Consider the following 23,550-nt stretch of genomic DNA (forward strand, 5'->3'; position numbering starts at 1 on the left):
AACACTGGAGTGGGTAGCTGTTTCCTTCTCCAGGGGATCTTCCTAACCCAGGGACTGAACCTGCATCTCCTGCATTGGCAGGTGGGTTCTTTACCACTGAGCCACCATGGAAACCCAGGAAGATCAGTAAAGAAGGAGAATATTTAACACTAATTTTCACAAGGCTGTCTTTTCAACTCTATATCAAACATATATTTCATTTAGGATCAATAAGACAAATTATACTCTAAGACTTTAAAAAAAAATCTGTTGAATAATATTCCAGAAGCTACAGAAATAGAGCAAACGTTTTGAACAAAATTATGTCTTATACAATTTCCTATTATATTTTTCAATCAAACTCATAGGATTAAACAAGTAATCAAATTACAAAAATACTGTACAATAATGAAAACATTGTTTCACATTTTTCTTCTATATAATACTGAATGATATGATATTGAAATTTTATAACAAAGTTATATAAGATTCCTAGACATGCATTCAGAACTCTTAATATCTTATTTGTGCACAAAATTCATTTATTGTCCACTTTCTTACTATCCATTTTAATCAAGGTTTTCACACAGTGCATGCCTATGTGTCCAAGCAATTAGTTGCACTTTGAGTGCTGAATTGAAGAATATCCACTAATGAAGTAAAACAGACTTGTGGACTCTGGGAGAAGGCGAGGGTGGGATGTTTCAAGAGAACAGCATCAAAACATGTATATTATCTAGGGTGAAACAGATCACCAGCCCAGGTTGGGTGCATGAGACAAGTGCTCGGGCCTGGTGCACTGGGAAGACCCAGAGGGATCGGGTCGAGGGGGAGGTGGGAGGGGGGACCGGGATGGGGAATACATGTAAATCTATGGCTAATTCATTTCAATGTATGACAAAAACCACTGCAATGATGTAAAGTAATTAGCCTCCAACTAATAAAAATAAATGGAAAAAAAAAGCTTCCATATTACATATACAATAAAAACAAATATGTCACAAATGTTTTCTACAACTGAGCTTAACCAACATTTAAAAATGGTTAATTCCCTCTTCCTAGAAATTTTCCCCAATGATATAAGCACTTAAGCTCAATTTAATATTGGATATTTCCAAAGAAAATCTGCACTGGGAAGAGGTAGATAGGCAAGTAAAATTAAGACTATGACAAAAATTAGTGAATGCTGGAGGAAGCTAATAAAGAAGTACTAGAGGACACAAGGGTTCACAGAGCAGGGGTTGGTCAAGGTGATTAAGCCATTTGTATTTGTTGATCTTAGTCTCTTAGCCTCTCATACAGATTGGAAAATAGAAACTCTATCTTTCTTGATGATTGCTTTGCAAAGGGACAGCTTTCAGATCCTTGACAAACAACTTCCTGAGTTATAAAACTGTCAGTAAACTTTCAAGAGACAAAATAGATGGACAACTGACAAAGGAATTGCTTAATATATATATAAATAAAAGAGATTTACAATGCATGAACAAAAGACTAAGGGAAGTCAATCCATTGGAAAGGTGTGATTCACCAAACAGTTTCATGAATTGAATTAGTGCTCAGCATTAGCACCTTTTGACTGAAGCAAGAGGTGGTCTTCATGAAGAAGGACTATGCAACCACATAGTAAGTGGATTCAGTGGTATTTTGCTCTTCCCCAAAGATTTGTAGTCATTTACATAAGTAACCACACAGCAGTGAAAGGAAAATAACCCATATTTCCAGAAGCATTAGTCAGTGCCCATGCTAGCATTAAAACGCAAAGATCAAAAGCATTGGTTAAAGTAGAATAATAAATAGTGATTAGATATAAAAGTTGAGTGCTGACCTGCTCAATCTCATAGTAAATTCATTGATTCTATTGTCCAAACTATTGATCACTTCCCCATTACTAAATATATAGTTTAATTAGCATATTTAGAAGTTGAATCTTTAATCCATAGAATAAGAATCAATATGGTGATACCCAATTGACAGGCAATCAAAAACAATAGGAAGACCCAGAGGGATCGGATGGAGAGGGAGGTGGGAGGGGGGAATCGGGATGGGGAATACATGTAAATCCATGGCTAATTCATGTCAATGTATGACAAAAACCACTACAATATTGTAAAGTAATTAGCCTCCAACTAATAAAAATAAATGAAAAAAAAATAGGTCAGATTAGTGCCTCAAAAACTTGAGTAATATAGAGGTAATATCCCCCATTCTTATTACACTGTATACCAACATAAAATGGTTAGAAAAAACTAGGTAAATCATGACAGATGATAATGGGTTAGCAGAAATCACAACACTTTTACTAGTTGCAGTACATTTGCTATAAAGTAGCACTGCCTTGGTAAGGTAGTTTTTGGTCTGGCAAATATGTTTTATTGATATTTCTTTTGATGCCCACTACTAAAGAAGATACACAGTTTTAATTCATATGATATGATTATCAGTATACATTCATAGTCGTACCACATATATCTTAAATTCTATACTCTGATACTATACAGTACAAAGAAAGCTTCTGAAGAATGTCATGATTCACTATAGTTGTGATATTGATGAAATTATATCCAGTTAGCAATAAGTAGCAAGTGTTCTGGATTCCTTACTGAGATATAAAATTTGTAAAGAAACTGTTACACTGGTGAAGATTTTAGGGATGCAGTGGCTTGGGACAGACCAGGACACCTTCTCAAAAAAAAAAAAAGGTAAGTATTTATACCTCTCTTACTCTACCACTAAGAAAAACAACCTTTGGTAAACCTCTTTTCACATTTTAGATGTAGCATTTTCTCCATGGAGCAGTGAGGGTACAGTTCTAATCCATTTTTTGAGTAAGGGGTGCGGTTCTTGCTTCTGAATTGGTCCCAGAGCAATAATGAATGCTGAAATGAATACAATGTGGGAGAAAAGCAATCATGCTGGATTTTATCACATGACTCAGTAGACCACTTGAGTATTAGAGGTATCTAGGAGTAGAAGATAATGTAATTTATTGTCTCCAGAATAAGGATGGATACTCACCATGCTGTATGTACTTAAAAGTTATAGTCCATTTGAAAATACAGTTCCTGGCATACTACTATGTCCTGGAAGAACTAGAGTGATTGATGTTAAGACATCAAGTGAATGTGAAACCTGATCTTCCCTTCATAAGTTAATTTTGACCATAAAGTTAGTTGAGAACAGCAGCCATACAATCTATGTTAAAAGTGATATATCTATGATTGGGTTTGAGAAGTAGTAGAGGACACAAGCTAGCTACTTGAACACAAGCCCCAGAACTCCATTTTATCACGTCTTCTATGCTTATGTCATTCTCTCCTCCCAGAAATTGGAGTATTGAGGTATTTTATATGAACAGCTAGTTAAAGAGGGGAAAATGGATCTTGGGTCACAAATGTTTCACCAAGTATGTTAGTTTGAGTTGAAATGACTGGTGGGTGCACTATGCCTTCGTTTGGGGTGATAATGGATAAAAGACACAGAAGAAGATAAATTCTCCCAAGAGACAAACTTTCAAGCAATATACTAGTCATTTAACTTTATGTGCAGAAAGAAATGTTCTTGGGTTAAAGAAATACCTGGACTCATCAACAGTAATAAATGACTTCATTTATTTTTTAAGGGGCTTGAATATATTTGGGAAATCTATCACAAGGAGTTATCTGGTAGAGAAATGTGGATGAACTTAATAGAGTAGGCATAAATGGTGAAGATTTCATATGTTAATTCTCACCAGCAGGAAAAACATTAATGAGCAAATGGAAAAACCAATCTAGCTAGAAGCTGTCAGTCAACCCCTGTCCTTAAACATTCCAGTTCTTTTGTTATAGTGACAGAAAAAAGAGCAAAGCAAGAGCCCAAGAGCACAACTTTACACTCAGCACAGCTTATCTAACATGCTACTAAATCTTAAACTCTGCCTGAAGGAGAACTAGGAAGCTCCCACTATAGTACCAGTAATGGAAGAAACTAACTATGCCACTTGGAGGAAAGTTGTTTACACTGTAACCATTCCATTTTCACAAAAGGCAATGTTTTATTCTGATATGGAGTGATACATTTTCTGAATATGGGTTTGCCATTCATGCCTCAGCCAGTAATGCTATCTCTGAGGGTTCAAATCATATTGACCCACTAACATTGAATGCTTCATTTAATTTTCTCATGACAAGGCATCCTCCTTATGGCAAGTGAGACTTAGAAGTGGGAGGATGACTACAGGATTTGTTACATAGTTCACCATCCAGAAGTCACAGCCTTAGGAAGCAGTAGAAGAGCCACATCCCGAAAAGGTAAAATACCAAGGTGCAGAAAGCAAGGAGTGGAACCAGGAGTGACTCTATTCCCACTTACTCGTGGTTGTCCACTTGGTGAATACATGCTTTTTCTTTCTGCAACTTTAGACTTTGAGGACTAGGGATCTTGGTTCCTCAATTAGACATAGAGTAGGAATCTCACTAATCTTATAACTATGGCCACTTCTTAGATACTTTGAGTAACTCAAGCAGGCAAGGGAAAAATACGTGATTAAGTTGATTTTATGGGCATTTTTGGATACTCATGTTTCTGGTTTAACTATAAATGTGCAAGTACAACAATCACTGTCTCATAAAGGAATGGTAAATAGGAAGATCATGAGCTTCAAAGATCAAGCCCTATATCACTCCAGACAAATGAATAAACACACACAAAGACATAAATGTGTTTTACGTTTATACATAAATGTGTATACAAAAAAATCTAATTTAATAACTTTTCCTAATAACTATATATTTTTTATATATTTTTATTCTATTTCTCTACTTCTGGGGTATATTTTCTTAATTGTTATTATTTGATATATTATCTTTTTGGTAGGAGCATTTTCTTTCAGTTTTATTCTATATTTAGATAGAAAACAAATCTGTATATCATAGATTTTATATCTACATTTCAAATTTAAGTGAATATTTCAAGCCAAAATGAGTTTTTGAACAAAACCCATCATTGAAAATCTGAGAATAATGAAATCTCAATACACTGAACTACCCACTATTATTTGCACAAAAATTTTAAATTAGATTATATTTAAGTGAGTGAGATGGAGGAGGGCACAGCAACCCACTCCAGTATTCTTGCCTGGAGAATTCCATGGACAGAGGAGCCTGGTGGGCTACAGTCCATGGGGTCGAAAAGAGTCAGACACGACTGAGCGACTAACACTCTCACTTCCTCATTTTCATTTTCGTAAGTAAGCACAATCATTGATATTGACACAATCATGTAAAGACACAGTTTCATTAATGTGTGTCTCTGCATTTCTCCCTCAAATCTATCATTTAAAAAAATAAATAAATAAAAACAAACACCATTTCTATTAGTTTTCTTCCTCAGTGCCATCTTTGAAGAATTGTGCCCTGTGTCAGAAGCAGCAAAAGAGCAGGAAGAAAGGAAAAGAGACAAAGAAAGCAAAATACAATAACAAGCAACATGACCTCTATCTGTGTTCCTCAAACCTCCCCTACTCAAGCTCTTCTTCATTGAAATATCTAATTTCAAACTACAAATCACTTTCTCCAGGTAAAAACTCATTCCTACTAGTCATTTAACAGTTGATTCAAATTCAAATGAGCTCTAGACATGCTTTTGTCCATTAATATCTGTAGTCACTGTAGGGAATGGTTTTATCTTATGGTACTTAACTCCCTCCGTGGAGAGTAGGACAGTCTAAGAATAATTATAAATGTTTATAAATTTCTATCTCTGAAAGAGAGGCTATGCATACATTTTAATAGAGAAGTAGATATTGTTAAGTACAGAGTATTTTCATTATTTTAAGTGTTCCTGGTATATGCTGATATCAGTTAATACAGTCCTGGATTGAAAACACAGACAATAATATTTTTAAAAGATAAGATATTAATTTCACCCTTTCTAGATGATGAATATCATCTATTTTATCATCATCTATATTTCTAGATGATGAAATATCAGGTTGGTTTACATATCATTGTTTTAGTGAACATGCATTTATCATGAAAGTCTTATAAACAAATATGGTTCTGACAACAACATCTAGTTGAAACCCCCAAATCTGGGAAGCACATTCATTAGTAACCATACTTATGGAAGCAGCAAGATGTTTCCTCTATAATACCTCTATAGAGGTTTCCTCTAACTATGTTGAGGCAAACTTTTGAATAAAAAGTAGTTTAGGAATAGTGCACATATAAATCCTACATTCAGAGGCATGTTCCACCATGTCACACTATTGTACATAATCCACAGTCCACCTTCCCTGATTATCACTTCAATAAAAATTAATTAAAATATCATTCAAATTTCAATTCTGAGTTAAAGTTCATACAGTCTAAAGTACATGGATGTAGCTTTTGATCATTGTTCCAATTTCAGTAAGATACACTTGCTACTTTCATGTCTCGTTGTAAACCATTATGGAAATTTGCTTCTTCAGTCATTTTCTTTTACTCTTCAATAATCTGAATTTTAACACATGGAATAATCAAAGTCAACTGAGAATATTTTGTACTTTTCTAAAAATTGTCACCAATTCTACACCCAACCCTGTTTAAAACCACTACAACTGTCTATATCTATATTTATATATCTATGTGGAGTTTTATATACTGGTAGCTCAGCTGGTAAAGAATTTGCCTGCAATGCGGGAGGCCCATATTTGATTCCTGGGTTGGGAAGATTCCCTACAGAAGGGATAGGCTACCCACCTTCACCAGGGATAGGATTTCCTGGTGGCTCAGACAGTAAAGAACCCACCTACAATGCCAGAGACCTGGGTTTGATCCCTGCATTGTGAAGATCCCCCGGGGGAGGGCATTACAACCCAACATGGACAGAGGAGGCTGACAGGCTGCAGCCCATGGGGTTGCAAAGAGTCAGACACAACTGAGCGGCCAAGCATCAGCACACAGCACATGTAATGCACACAGATATGTACATACATGTATGTATACATGTGCATATACATATATAGTAGTATCAGAATAATTGCTCACCCGAAAGTCCCCAGGTCCCCACAGGTATAGAACCTGTGAATATGTTGCCTTACTTGGCAAAAGTGACTTGCAAATGTGATTAAAATTAAGGAATGTAGAATGGGAAAGTTATTCTGGATTTTCCTGGTGGGTCCAATATAATAGTCTTTATAAACAGAAGAACTAAGCAGAACAAAACCATCAAGGAGACATAGCACAAAAAGGAGGCAGAAGTGAGATTGCAAAATGAAAAGGCCTGGAGGTGTAGTCATTGGTTATGAGAGAGGGACCCAAATGCAAGGTCCTGACAGAGGTCTCTGGAAGATGAGAATGGTCTCCAGCTGACAGTCAGCTGGGAAATGGGAGCCTCAGCCCTACAACAGAATGGGATTGCATTCTGCCAACAACCCAAATGAGCTTGGAAGCAGACTATTCCCTAGAGTCTAGTCTAAGAAATGCAGCCCTGCCATCACCTCCAGCTTGGTCTTGTGAGACAAAAGAACTGAGAAACCACCTAGATCATTGTGTGCCTAGACTTATTATTGTCACTGTTCACATTATGGAGACAAAATTGTTCTGCTGGAGCACTTCATTCTTTTATTCCTTTCCCTGAATTATGAGTATTTCTGTACTTTGCTTACTTTTAATCTGTCCTTAGATATAGTTCTACATCTAAACATTATAGTTCAAAATAAGTGTGCCTTAGCAAATTTACTATATGTACACAATACTGACTTTTTTCCAGCCAAGGAAAATTGATTCTTTTTTTCAAAATTAGAAAGAACACGGGAAGCATATGCAAGAGACTAAGATTGATATTTCATAATAACAGTTTTTGCTTAAATTGGAATTTATGAATTACTTTTTTTAAGTTTTTTATATAGAAAAGTGAAGTCAGAGTCTAAAGATATAAAGTAGTGATAAACTTGAAGTCACACAACTCAAAAAATTGTCAATGTGGGATTCAATTTATCACAATCTGACTTCAAAAAGTCTTCTTTTTCAACCACTCCATAATGCCTCACTCAGGAATAGAAACTGTGTCTTCCACTTTATTGTTATCATTGCATAATATCGTGGAACCTAGCATAATGCTGTACATTGAACAAGTCTTGAATATACATGCATTTCACTGGCTTGACCAGAAAAAAAGAGACAAATGTCTTTTGTTTAAGGCCAAAATAGACTAAAACAATGGGCATGACCTTCTAACATTCTGTATAGATATCATCTACCCTGAGAAACTTCCATTAGGGTTTTTAAAGGAAAGGTTTATAATTTATATATTTCTGCTATTTGTATGAATAATACCTATACTTATAGTTGCAAAGTACAGGAGGGTAATGATTGAGAGCACACTTTTGAATCAGATCTTGAGTCTTGGCTCTGCTATTTAACTAACTAAATCTCATTCATCTTTCTCTACTATTTGTTCTTCAATTCAGGCTTCCCAGGTGGCTCAGTGGCAAAGAATCTGCCTGCCAATGCAGGAGATGCAGGTTCAATCCCTAGGTGGGGAAGATCCTATGAAAGAGGAAATGACAACCCACTCCACTATTCTTGTTAGGATAATCCCGTGGATAGAGGAGCCTGGTGGGCTACAGTCCATGGGGTCACAAAGAGTTGGACATGACTGAGCATTTACACACATTCTAATTCATGGGCTGGCAAACCCTGTGGGCTAAATCCATGAGTTGAGACATGTTTGTATATCTGAAAAGTGCTTTAAATGAAAACAGAATAATATGTGACAGAGATTATACATAGTCCTCAAAGTCAAAGTACTAACTGGCTGACCACGGGGGTGGGGGTGGGGGTGGGGCTGGTAAGGGGTGTGGGGAATGGATCAATCCTCACTCCAACTCTCCTGTGCCTTATGATTTTTTTAATCTGCTCTGATATCTGGAATATTTCTCCATATTTTCACACAGCTGGCTCCAATTTTCATTCAGATTTTACCTTGAAAATCAACTTTTAGATAAGTTTCCAAATTCATTTTCTTTCAGATCACTTCATGTGACTTTTACAGTATGATTTTTCATACTTATTTATAATAGTCTTTATCATACTGAAAGAGTCAATTCCTAGGCAGGTCGATAAGAAGTCCAGGAGTCCGCAAGGGGAGACAGGTCTGGAATTCTCAAGGAGGAGGAAAGGACAAACACTCCGCGCCCCCCGCCACCTTCCTTAGTCTTAGTTATATAAAACATTTTTATCTTTAAACCTGGAACTGATGATTACACAACAAACAGCTCAGTTTAAACTCTGTTCTAAGGATTATATAACAACAATGTATCCTGCTTGACTTCCCTGGTGGCTCAGATGGTAAAGCATCTGCCTACAATGCAGGAGACCTGGGTTCGATCCCTAGGTCAGGAAGATCCCCTGGAGAAGGATATGGCAACCCACTCTTGCCTGGAAAATCCCATGGATGGAGGAGAGTGGTAGGCTACAGTCCATGGGGGTCACATGGGTCGGCCAGGACTGAGTGACTTCACTTTCACTTCATCCTGCGTGAGGACAGTTTCTCCTTCTTGAAAATCTCTGGCTAATCCTGTTATCTTAAAATATAAATTATGGGAGTGGGTCTAGTAAGATCTTTACAACCTCAGACATTCTTTTGATTCATTGTAATAGCTAAATAAAAAGTATATAACTCCCTCACTGCAGATGGTGATTGAAACCATGAAATTAAAAGACACTCCTTGAAAGGAAAGTTATGGCCAACCTAGACAGTATATTAAAAAGCAGAGTCATTACTTTGTCAACAAAGGTCCGCCTAGTCAAGGCTATGGTTTTTCCAGTGGTCATGTATGGATGTGAGAGTTGGACTATAAAGAAAGCTGAGTGCTGAATAATTGATGCTTTTGAACTGTGGTGTTGGAGAAGACTCTTGAGAGTCCCTTGAACAGCAAGGAGATCCAACCAGTCCATCCCTAAGGAGATCAGTCCTGGGTGTTCAATGGAAGGACTGATGTTGAAGTTGAAACTTCAATATTTTGGCCACCTGATGTGAAGAGCTGACTCATTGGAAAATACCCTGCTGCTGGGAGGGATTGAAGGCAGGAGGAGAAGGGGATGACAGAGAATGAGATGGTTGGATGGCATCACTGACTAAATGGATGTCAGTATGGGTATACTCCGGGAGTTGGTGATGGACACGGAGGCCTGGAGTGCTGTGGTTAATGGGGTTGCAGAGTCAGACATGACTGAGTGATTGAACTGAACTGAACACTAGCAGGGTGGCACTCTCTGTCCCCCTTTTGGTGTCTATGTCAGAAGCTTTCTCTATCTCTTTTATACTTTAATAAAACTTTACTACACAGAAGCTTTGAGCGATCCAGACTCATCTCTGGCCCTGGATTGAATTCTTCTCCTCTGGAGGCCAAGAATCCTGGCATCTTTCGTGGTTCAGCAACAACCTTTCAATACCATTTTCAGTTTATAATAGCTTGATCATTTACCATTTTATGATTTTATTTAAACACCCCACATACATACTTTGATTACTGTTTTTCCCACACTTCTGTAATCAAAGAGAGCAAATACTTCTGCCTTTCCATCAATATATCGTCATGATCTATCATGTGATCATATTTCACAAATTTACTGAAAAAACAAATATATGTATAAACATTATCTTACCCTGTGTAAATTCTCATATAACCTACTTATCTCTAAGTATCATTATAGAATGAAGGTAGTGATAAGCGATTTGGAGAATAAAATTAGGAATTATAGCCCTGCTTGAATCAGAACATTGATATTACCTCAGAAAAGGCAATTGCTATTCTCTGGTCTCATGAAGTTGACACGCTATTTTTTTCTTTAAGTTTCGCTTTTCTTCAGCAATTTTTAGAAAAATTACTTTCACTCAAATATCTTCATTTCCAAAATATCTATTTCCATTAAATAAGAATAATTGACAGAGAACTCTGTAGAAAAGTGAAACACTGAATTGTGACAATCACCCAGGAAATTGCCCCAATCCTCTGTTTTCTTTGGTTAAGAAGGAAGAGCCTATACTTTCAGACTTAAGCAGTTGGTTTAACTACAACAAAAGAAACTTGCTATGATTTTGCTTGAGATAAAATGTCTTCAGTATAGCTGTGTTTCACTTCAGTATGATTTGGGAGTTCAGTATTATTTATAACATTTTCTTGCAAGAAAACAGTGGTATTTTGCACATGGACAGTCCAGTTTAAAAAGGTCTGAATTTTATAAGGTATCATTATAAAAATTAGGAGAACTAGCTAAACTTTCTTAATGTATTGTTTATTAAAACATGAATGTGTTATTGCTATCCTAAAATACTAATAAAATGATGAAAGAATTCTCTAAAAATGTCTTCATTTCTTCCCTCACCCATCCCTATTTCTCTCTCTGTTTCTTTCCTCCCTAAACACACAGAAACACACAAATATTTGCATGTATACATACAAAAATTAGATATTTATATATGTTTTGTGGTTTTTATACATATATGCTTATATAGGTTTCTATTCTTTTGAGGGATCTTTTCTTTGGTAAGATAAGGTACAGTTGTAAAAAGTGTTTTTACTTATTTAATGAAAAATAATGTGTGTTAACTGTCTCAGCACTTCATAGAATGTCTTGCATGCAGTAAGTTTATAAATACTTGTTGAATTGAATTCACTTTGTTCTTTGCATTAGTCTTCTTGGGCTACCATATCAAGAGACCATAGACTGGGTGGCTTTTTCTCAGAGCAGGGCTTTTTTTCTTGTGATGCCTGTAAATGGCCACTTTCTCACCATGTCTCTCCCTTTCCCTTATAAGTCAACAGTCCTGTCATATTAGGGTCCAATATTAGGGACTCATTTACCCTTAATTAACTTCTAAAGACTATATTTTGATAAAAATGTACATCAGGAGTTAGAACTTCACCTAAAGGGAGGTCACAATTTAGTCTACAACAGTCTCTTTTGAAAAATCTTCTATTTCATTATTTCCAGATTAGTTTTAAAAATAAAACTCATGGGATTTAATTTACATATTTAATTGCCTGAATTGAAAAATAGTCTTATTTAGACCATAACTAAATGCCCATCTTTAATCTGAAAATATCTATATAAATTTTTTATATCTTCATATTTAAAGTCATGAATATTAATACTTCTCATATTTTTTCATGATTGGCATGTGGTTATTCCGAGAATAGCTTGCTTTAAATATCAAAGGTTGAACATTTGCTCTGGAAAACAATTTTGCAGCATTTTAAAAAATATTTTAGAGTTAAAAGCTCAAAAACCTTTCCCCTCTGAGTTCAATTTATGTAAAGTGATACAGTTTTTCCTTTCATCATATGGGAAGTTTCAATCACTCTTATGATTATTTTTTTCAACAACTGGTTGCAAAAATGCCAGCTCTGCATAGGACTTCAGTTCAGTTGCTCAGTCATGTCTGACTCTGTGACTCCATGGACTGAAGCAAGTGGGGCTTCTCTGTCCATCACTAACTTCCGGAGCTTGTTCAAACTCATGTCCATTGAGTCAGTGATGCCATCCAATCATCTCATCCTCTGTTGTTCCCTTCACCTCCTGCCTTCACTCTTTCCCAGCATCAGGGTCTGACTCATCCATTGAGTCAGTTCTTCGCATCAGGTGGCCAAAGTACTGGAGATTCAGCTTCAGCATCAGTCTATCCAATGAATATTCAGGATTGATTTACTTTATGATTGATTGGTTTGATCTCCTTGCAGTCCAAGGGACTCTCAAGAGTTGTCTCCAACACCACAGTTCAAAAGCATCAATTCCTCAGCATTCAGCTTAGTTTATGTTTCAACTCTCACATCCATATATGACTACTGGAAAAAACCATAGCTTTGACTAGACAGACATTTGTTGTCTAAGTAATGTCTCTGTTTCTAATATGCTGTCTGTTGGTCATAACTTTTCTTCCAAGAAGCAGGTGTCTTTTAATTTCATGGCTGCAGGCACCATCTGTAGTGATTTTGGAGCCCAAGAAAACAAAGTTTGTCACTGATTCCACTCTTTCCCCATCTATTTGCCATGAAGTGCTGGGACCAGATGCCATGATCTTAGTTTTCTGAGTGTTGAGTTTTAAGCCGACATTTTCACTCTCCACTTTCAATTTCATCAAGAAGCTCTTTAGTTCTTCTTCACTTTCTGCCATATAGGTGGTGTCATCTGCATATCTGAAGTTATTGATATTTCTCCCAGGAAACTTGATTCCAGCTTGTGATTCATCCAGCCCAGCATGTTGCATGATGTACTCTACATATAAGTTAAATAAGCAGGGTGACAATATACAGCCTTGACGTACTCCTTTCCCAATTTGGAACCAGTCTGTTGTTCCATGTCCAGTTCTAACTGGTGCTTCTTGGCCTGCAAATAGATTTTTCAGAAGGCAGGTAAGGTGGTCTGGTATTCCTATCTCTCAGAATTTTCCACAGTGTATTATGATCCACACAGTCAAAGGTTTTGGCATAGTCAATAAAGCAGAAGTAAATGTTTTTCTGGAACTCGTGCTTTTTCAGTGATCCAACAGATGTTGGCAATTTGATCTCTGGTTCCTCTGCCTTTTCTAAATCTAGCTTGAACATCTGGAACTTCATGTTTCATGTACTGCTCAAGCTTGACTTGGAGGATTTTGAGCATTAATTTGCTAGCGTGTGACATGAGTGCCATTGTGTGGTAGTCTGAGCATTCTTTGGCATTGCTTTTCTTTGAGATTGAAATGAAAACTGAACTTTTCTGATCTTGTATTCACTGCTGAGTTTTCCAAATTTGTTGGCATAATGAGTGCAGAACTTTCACAGCATCATCATTTAGGATTTGAAATAGCTCAACTGGAATTCCATCACCTCCACTAGCTTTGTTCGTAGTGATGCTTCCTAAGGCCCACTTGACTTTGCATTCCAGGGTGTCTGGCTCTACATGAGTGATCACACCATTGTTGTTTTCTGGGTCATGAAGATCTTTTTGTATAGTTCTCTGTATTCTTGCCACTTCTTAATATCTTCTGCTTCTGTTAGGTCCATACCATTTCTGTCCTTTTTAAGCCCATCTTTGCATGAAATATTTCCTTGGTATCTCTAATTTTCTTGAAGAGATAACTAGTCTTTCCCATTCTATTGTTTTTCTCTACTTCTTTGCATTGATTACTGAAGAAGGCTTTCTTATCTCTCCTTGCTATTCTTTGGAACTCTGCATTCAAATGGGTATATCTTTACTTTTCTCATTTGCATTTCACTTCTCTTCTTTTCATAGCTATTTGTAAGGCTTCCTTAGACAACAATTTTGCCTTTTTGCATTTTTTTTGGGGGGGGCATATTCGGGATCACTGCCTCCTATACAATGTCATGAATCATCGTCTGTAATTCTTCAGGTACTCTATCAGATCTAATCCCTTGAATCTATTTTTCACTTCCACTGTATAATCATAAAGGATTTGATTTAGGTCATACCTGAATGGTCTAGTGGTTTTCCCTACTTTCTTCAATTTAAACCTGAATTTGGCAATAAGGAGTTCATGATCTGAGACACAGTCAGTTCCCAGTCTTCTTTTTGCTGATTCCATCCTTGGGGTCATCTTTTTTTCCATCTTTGGCTGCTAAGAATATAATCAATCTGATTTCAGTATTGACCATCTTGTAATGTCCATGTGTAGGGTCTTCTCTTGTGTTGTTGGAAGAGGGTGTTTGCTATGACCAGTGCATTGTCTTGGCAAAACTCTATTATCCTTTGCCCTGCTTCATTTTGTACTCCGAGGCCAAATTTGCCTGTTACTCCAGATATATCTTGACTTGCTACTTTTGCAGTCCAGTCCCCTATGAAGTTATCTCTAGTCTTTCCCATTCTATTGATTCCCTCTAGTTTTTTGCATTGATCACTTAAGAAGATTTTCTTATCTCTACTACTATTCTTTGGAATGCCGCATTCAGATGGACACATCTTTCCTTTTCTCCTTTGCCTTTAGTTTCTCTTCTTTTCTCAGCTATTTGTAATGCCTCCTCAGACAACCAGTTTGCCTTTCTGCATAGGACTAAGTTGTGTTAAATAGTTTAATATTAGGTATACTGTGTAATAAATTATATAGATAAATCAATTTTATCTTCCTTATTATATCATAATGAAACTTCACTTGATTTTTTTTAACAGAAAATACTTAAAAATGCTTTCATTATTTGAACTCATTCATCATAAACCACTAAATTTCTTTCTGTTGTAAGCACTTCAAGTCTTTATTATGTGGCAACTTTCTAGATTACCCTCCCTCCTCACTATTCCTTGTACATACCTTCTAGTCTTAGAAAATGTTATGGTAATCAAAACTAAATACACATTGGTGCACTCTGGCCAGAAGAAATACAAATACCTCCTTAAACAAAGGCTATATTATGGTATTTACAACAAATGAAACTTAGGCTAAGAAATGGTGCAGAACTTATGCAAAGTAAATGACATATTTTAAAACTTTATTCAGACTTACCTGCCTCCAAAATCATAGCTATGTGTTCTTCCTGAAATTTAGAGAACAGATAAGAAATTTTTGATACTTCGATATGTGCATCACCTAAAACAATATAGATATATTTCTTTTGTGAAAGACTCTACATTAAGAGATACAGCATGGATAAAGAATAACATTAAATAACTAAATGTGTTGTCTGTTAGAAGGAGTGATATTTAGAAATGGATTTTAAACTGATTGCAACTGATTCCAGTCAAGCTGTGCTTCAACTCATTTTTCCTTTATATGACAAATAGAAATGCAATTGCTACTAGCTTCAAAATTTTTGTCCTTGGAAGTAAGCATGAATCCAGAAGATTGGGTTAAATATTTTTTAACTGAAATGGAATAGAATCAAAACAAAGTTACTTAATGCCAATGCTAGCAGACTACAGAGACTTCTGACATGAGTCTATAAATAATCTTTGGAACAATGTCATCAATATAGACAGTACATATATCTCTGAAAAGCCTCCTAAGTATCCTGCTTTACATTAATTACCCATTTTTTCACTCACTGATTTTTTTTTTACTTTAATTTTTGTTTAATAGAGGCCTCACTTATCATTCTGTTTATCTCTATCATCTTAACTTCATTTGAGTAAAAGACAATTGAAAGTGTTTTCATATAAACAGCCTTGGCTACTTGAGTTGGGATTCCTTTTTAATAAACATGATGCATGAGAATACATTTCTTCCTGGGAACACATATATACAGACAGGCACACTGGCCATAATTTCCAGAGCAAGGCTTTGAGTAGGATTCAGAGTCTAACCTTTTCCCAGTATGACTTCTATCCCTGCAGGAACCTCAAACATTACAGATGTCAGTGAACTTAAGCATTCTGTGAATGGACTGGGTTGCCTTTTTCTTCCTACACTGTTTCAGACATCTTACAAATATATTTATACACTTACTTTAACAGTAAGTGTACTGTCAAATTTGTTAAAAGTTTATTAAAATGTGTTGATACATAATCATTGACATTATCCTTTAAACATGACAGTGGGTAGAAGAATTAGTACTTTGAGGCAAAGTATAATCCTTCTCAACCCCTGCTTCATAATCTATAAAATCAAGAAAACAGACACATTACATTGTGTCCCCATCATGGGATGGCTTAGTAATTATCAGCTATTTCATTTATTATATTGATATTGGTAAGAGAAGTACATCATAGAACACTATTAGGCTTAATAAAGATTTTTAATATTTGTCATTCTTTAGTCAGGGGAAGTATGGAGTACTGACAATTAGCTCAGTTTGTGTGTTGATATATTCAGCTCTAAGTTTCCTACTTTTATTAATTAGCCTATTTTTAAAAGTTGGTATGATCTAATATGTTTGGTTAATAGATATCACCATATTTGATTCCCAAGGAAATACTGTGATTCAAGGATTCTCATACGTGTTTTACAAATGTGGCTCCAAGAGGCTATGTATTTCTCAGAAGCAAATCATAAAGACACTTTGCACAAAAGGAGCTCTTGATATAGCTAATGAAAGAATGCATACACAACTTCAATATCAATCAAATTAAAAAGTAATTATAATTTTGAGAAAGACACAATACCTAGCCATATTTGTTATCTAAATACTATGATTATTTTTTCTTTTAATACTGAGTTTTCTTTCATGCACTGGCATGAAAACTTACATGTGATTTGTACACAATGTCTTTTGGTTAAAACTTGCCCTGAACAGTGAAAGTTATATTTAAAGAGAAAGTAAATATGCACTCAGTTTAAACTTCAAGATGGGAAAAGAGACCATCTGGCTTATTTCAGTGCCTTTACTGTGAAAATATGACTATAGTGGCTTACATACTATTGTTGACACCACTTTTAAATCTACTCTTATGGATCATTTCTTACAGTATCTCCATAAGGGAGACATGTAAGAGGTGGCAGAGAGGTTTATAATAAATTTCAAAACAATTAGTGGTAACTTTTAGAAGATCTTTAAAACAGCAGATGAACTAAGGTTAGCTATCCTCCATAATCTTATCAGCTTATGTTTAAAAACATAAAACACAACAATCTAGGTACATTCTGATATCTTTAAAATAATGAGAAATGTGTTGCAAGCTTTTAAGTACAATGTTCTCTTAACCATGTACATTTATGAAAGTATGTTCAAAATTTAAGGCTGCATTAAATTTTTCATGACTGTTTTTGAGTGTTTTAAACACAGTAGTTAATCTTGAAATGAACTCCATTGCCATGAAGCAGTAATATACTACAGAATTTTAACTATACTGGCAAAAGATTGGATTTATTTTAGGAAGAAGTAAGATATTCATACATATATGTAGCCAAAAGTGTGAAAAATACAATCTGCTTTATACTATCTTCTGTTATTAGATACACATATTCAAATTAAATGATTGCTGTAAAGCATGTTTAAAAAAAAAAAAAAGTGCAAATCTTAAAATATTGCCTGTGAAGCAAATTTCATGAGAGGGCAACATGTGAGTTTTCTTGGATTTTTGTCATAATGCAAAAATGAAATAAAATCTTTTTCAAAAGAATTCTGATTTCTTACAGCATACTAGTGCATATACATAAAAATAAGCAGAAAAGGAATTGTGGTTTAGAACAATTTACAAGAAAATAATACCGCTAGAAATATAATGTTTCAATGTTTTCTGGATGATTTCTGTCACTGTACTTCTATTGATTTTATCTTTTTAATGTTGTTTAGTTATACAAAAATCTCACCTAAAGGAATTCATAACATTAGAGATATTTTATGGGAAATAATAATATGAACAGAACATCAATTCTGTTCAGTTCAGTTCAGTCACTCAGTCGTGTCTGACTCTGCAACCCCATGGACTTCAGCACACCAGACCTCCCTGTCCATCACCAAATCCTGGAGTTTACCCAAACTCATGTCCATTGAGTCGGTGATGCCATCCAACCATCTCATCCTCTGCTGTTCCCTTCTGCTCACACCTTCAACCTTTCCCAGCATCAGGGTCTTTTTAATTGACTCAGTTAATCGCATCAGCCGGCCAAAGTATTGGAGATTCGGCTTCAGCATCAATCCTTACAATGAATGTTCAGGACTTATCTCCTTTAGGATGGACTGGTTGGATCTCCTTGAAGTCCAAGGGACTCTCAAGAGTCTTCTCCACACCACAGTTCAAAAGCACCAATTCTTCAGCGCTCAGCTTTCTGTATAGTCCAACTCTCACATACATATATGACTACTGGAAAAATCATTGCTTTGACTAGACGGAACTTTGTTGGCAAAGTAATGTCTCTGCTTTTAATATGCTATTTAGGTTGGTCATAACTTTTCTTCCAAGACGCAAACATCTTTTAATTTCATGGCTGCAGTCACCATCTGCAGTGATTTTGGAGCCCAAGAAAACAAAGTCTGACAGTGATTCCACTGCCATCTATTTGCCATGAAGTGATGGGACCAGATGCCATGATCTTAGTTTTCTGAATGCTGAGTTTTAAGTCAGCTTTATTACTCTCCTCCTTCACTTTCATCAGGAAGCTCTTTAATTCTTCTTCACTTTCTGCCATAAGTGTGGTGTCATCTGCACATCTGAGGTTACTGATATTTACCAGCAATCTTGATTCCAACTTGTGCTTCTTCCAGCCCAGCGTTTCTCATGATGTACTCTGCATATAAGTTAAATAAGCAGGGTGACAATATACAGCCTTGACGGACCCCTTTCCCTATATGAAAGCAGTCAGTTGCTTCCTGATCTGCATACAGATTTCTCAAGAGGCAGGTGAGGTGGTTTAGTATTTCCATCTCTTTAAGAATTGTCCACAGTTTATTGTGATCCACATAGTCAAAGGCTTTGATATAGTCAATAAAGCAGAAATATATGTGTTTCTGGAACTCTCATGCTTTTTTGATGATACAATGAATGTTGGCAAATTGATCTCGTTCCTCTGCCTTTCCTAAATCTAGCTTGAACATCTGAAAGTTCACAGTTCACATACTGTTGAAGCCTGGCTTGGAAAATTTTGAGCATTAATTTGCTAGCATGTGAGATGAGTGCCATCGTGGGGTACTTTGAGCATTCTTTGGCATTGCCTTTCTATGGAATTGGAATGAAGACTCACCTTTTCCAGTCCTGTGACCTCTGCTGAGTTTTTCGAATTTGCTAGCATATTGAATGCAGCACTTTCACAGCATCATCTGTTCAGATCAGTTCAGTTCGGTCACTCAGTCGTGTCCGACTCTGTGACCCCATGAATCGCAGCATGCCAGGCCTCCCTGTCCATCACAAACTCCCAGAGTTTACTCAAACTCATGCCTATTGAGTCAGTGATGCCATCCAGCCATTTCATCCTCTGTTGTCCCCTTCTCCTCCTGCCCGCTATCCCTCCCAGCATCAGGGTCTTTTCCAATGAGTCAACTCTTTGCATGAGGTGGCCAAAGTATTGGAGTTTCAATTTCAGCATCAGTCCTTCCAATGAACACCCAGGACTGATCTCCTTTAGAATGGATTGGTTGGATCCTCTTGCAGTCCAAGGGACTCTCAAGAGTCTCCTCCAACACCAGAGTTCAAAAGCATCAATTCTTCAGCACTCAGCTTTCTTCAGAGCCCAACTCTCACATCCATACATGACCACTGGAGAAACCATAGCCCCCATGCCCAAGGTCAGGGGCAGCAATCGAGAGGAGCAACCCCATGTCCAAGGAGTGGCGGCTGCACCAGCACAGGAGGGCTGAAAGGAGCTACTCCATGATCAAGGTCAGGAAGGGGGCCATGAGGAGATATCCCTCCTCCAAGGTAAGGAGGAGCAGCTGTGCTTTGCTGGAGCAGCTGTGAAGAGATACCCCATGTCTAAGGTAAGAGAAACCCAGGTAAGACAGTAGGTATTGCAGAGGGCATCAGAGGGCAGACACACTAAAACCATAATCACAGAAAACTAGCCAATCTGATCACAGGACCACAGTCGTGTCTAACTCAGTGAAACTAAGCCATGCAGTGTGGGGCCACCCAGGATGGCCGGGTCATGGTGGAGAGGTCTGACAGAATGTGGTCCACTGGAGAAGCGAATGGAAACCACTTCAGTATTCTTGCCTTGAGAACCCCATGAATAGTATGAAAAGGCAAAATGATAGGATACTGAAAGAGGAACTCCCCAGTTCAGTAGGTGCCCAATATGCTACTGGAGATCAGTGGAGAAATAACTCCAGAAAGAATGAAGGGATGGGGCCAAAGCAAAAACAATACCCAGTTGTGGATGTTACCATTGATAGAAGCAAGGTCCAATGCTGTAAAGAGCAATATTGCATAGGAACCTGGAATGTTAGGCCCATGAATTAAGGCAAACTAGAAGTAGTCAAAAAGGAGATGGCAAGAGTGAACGTCAACATTCTAGGAATCAGTGAACTAAGATGGACTGGAATGGGTGAATTTAACTCAGATGACCATTATATCTACTACTGTGGGCAGTAATCCCTTAGAAGAAATGGAGTAGCCATCATGGTCAACAAAAGATTCTGAAATGCAGCACTTGGATGCAATCTCAAAAATGACGGAATGATCTCTGTTCGTTTCCAAGGAAAACCATTCACTATCACGGTAATCCAACCCTATGCCCCAACCAGTAATGCTGAAGAAGCTGAAGTTGAATGGTTCTATGAAGACCTACAAGACCATCTAGAAGTAACACCCAAAAAAGATGTCCTTTTCATCATCTATTAGGATTTGAAATAGCTCAATTGGAATTCCATCACCTCCACTAGCTTTTTTCACAGTGATGCTTCCTAAGGCCCACTTGACTTTGCATTCCAGGATGTATGGCTCTAGGTGAGTGATTACACCATAGTGATTATCTGGGTCATGAAGACCTTTTTTGTATAGTTCTTCTGTGTATTCTTGCCACCTCTTCTTGATGTCTTCTGCTTCTGTTAGTCCATACTATTTCTATCCTTTATTGTGCCCATCCTTGGATTAAAATTTCCCTTGGTATTTCTAATTTTCTTAAAGAGATCTCTAGTCTTTCCCATTCTATTGTTGTCCTCTATTTCTTTGCATTGATCACTGAGGAAGGCTTTCTTATGTCTCCTTGCTATTCTTTGGAACTCTGCATTCAAATGGGTATATCTTTCCTTTTCTCCTTTGCCTTTTACTTCTCTTTTCTCAGCTATTTGTAAGGCCTCCTCAGGCAACCATTTTGCCTTTTTGCATTTCTCTTTTGAGGGGGATGGTCTTGATCACTGCCTCCTGTACAGTGTCACGCATCTCCATCCATCATTCTTCAGGCACTCTATCAGATCGAATCCCTTGAATCAGTTTGTCACTTCCACTGTATAACTGTAAGAGAGCTGATTTAGGTCATATCTGAATGGTCTAGTGGGTTTTCCCTACTTTCTTCAATTTAAGCCTGAATTTTGCAATAAGGAGATCATGATCTGAGCCACAGTGAGTTCCCAGTCTTGTTTTTGCTGACTGTATAGAGCTTCTCCATCCAACATAAATAATAAAATTTTAAAAACCTCTTTACTCTAGATGCACGTTTGGTGTGCATATATTTTTGTGTTTGATCAGCGGCCCATACACACCAACATATTTCTGAGAAATTTTCCCCACTTAGCACTGTCATATTGGCCTTACAAATGCACAGGACTCAGACCTGATTCCTTTACTTCTTCTGTCCACAAAAATTTTTCCAAAGTGAGCATGGAGCATGAATCAAACAAGAATCCCCTCATAGATTATATGTGATTGACGTGGGGAAATAAGAAATACCTTCTCCTAGGTTTGATGTACACAACAGTATGCATGAATATACTCAGTAGCTATCTTTGCCTTTTTTAACTGTTACTTGGTTTTTATAATTTAGATAATTATTGTCATAGTATCGATCATTTTAGATGATTTCATTTTCTTAATGAAATATAAGGATGCTGGCATCATTTGAGTAGCTATATTGCAATTTGATTTACAATAAAATAAATACATCATGAATACATATTTATTTTTCATTGATTTTGATGAAAAAATAGGTATTTTAAGAAAAATACTGTAAGCTAATAATAAGGTATAATATTGTGAAAAATACCTATTTAGGTGAAGAATCAATTTTCAGTAATTGCTTATTTGGTCAGAAATCAATATTTTTTGGAAAATTATTCAGAGCTGAAAATAAAGTATTAAAAGTAGAAATATACTATGATATCAGAAATTTAAAACAACTGAACATATGTCTCATTCTGGTTAAAATTTTTTCAACAATTTTAATATATTATGAGTTCAAAAGGAAAATTTGGAATATTTTTGTATTTTTACTGCCTTCACTGTGGTAATATCATGGGTGTATACTTATGTTGAAAACCATCAAAATGTATACTTCAAATATATACATTTTTATTTATTAAATATATTCAATAAAGCTGTAAAATAAAGTATGGAAATAACTTTAAAAAACACCTTTTATATTTTTTATAGGTTTTTAAAATACACATATATATATATATGAAATATATTCATGTCACCAGCTATATAAATAAATGTGCTAGTTATGAGTAGTTCATGCTTATTTTGATATGAACATTTTTGTCATTTTTGTACATATGTTCACTAACATTTGTTTTCTTCCCCTTTCTCATCTCCTTTTCATCTAACATGAGATGTGTTCATTGTTCTATTTATTTATTTTGACAGTCTCAGGTCTTAGCTGTGGCATGTGTGTGGGGTCCTCACTGTTGTCTGTGAGACCTTTCACTGTGGCCCAGTAACTCTCTAGTTGAGGCATACAGGCTCTGGAACAAACAGACTCAGTAGCTGTTGCACATGTACTCTCTGGTGGTGGCAGAGGGGCTTAGTTGCTCCAAAACATGTGGGATATTAGTTCCCCAGCCAGGTCTCAAAACAAAGTCCTCTGCATTGCAAGGCAGATTCTTAACCACTGGACAACCAAGGATGCTCTAAGATATATTAATTACAATTAGCTTTATATCTTATTATTTCAACTGCATTGTATCAAAAGACAGGGTAAATCAGCTAGGGACACAATGAACATCATTGAAAGCTAAAGAGAAGACTAGCAGACTTTTCTAGGGAAAGAGCCACTGTGTTTTCAGTTAATTGGGATAGTTGG

Source organism: Odocoileus virginianus, chromosome 14 (genome assembly GCF_023699985.2).
Source record: "Odocoileus virginianus isolate 20LAN1187 ecotype Illinois chromosome 14, Ovbor_1.2, whole genome shotgun sequence".
Classification (NCBI taxonomy): domain Eukaryota; kingdom Metazoa; phylum Chordata; class Mammalia; order Artiodactyla; family Cervidae; genus Odocoileus; species Odocoileus virginianus.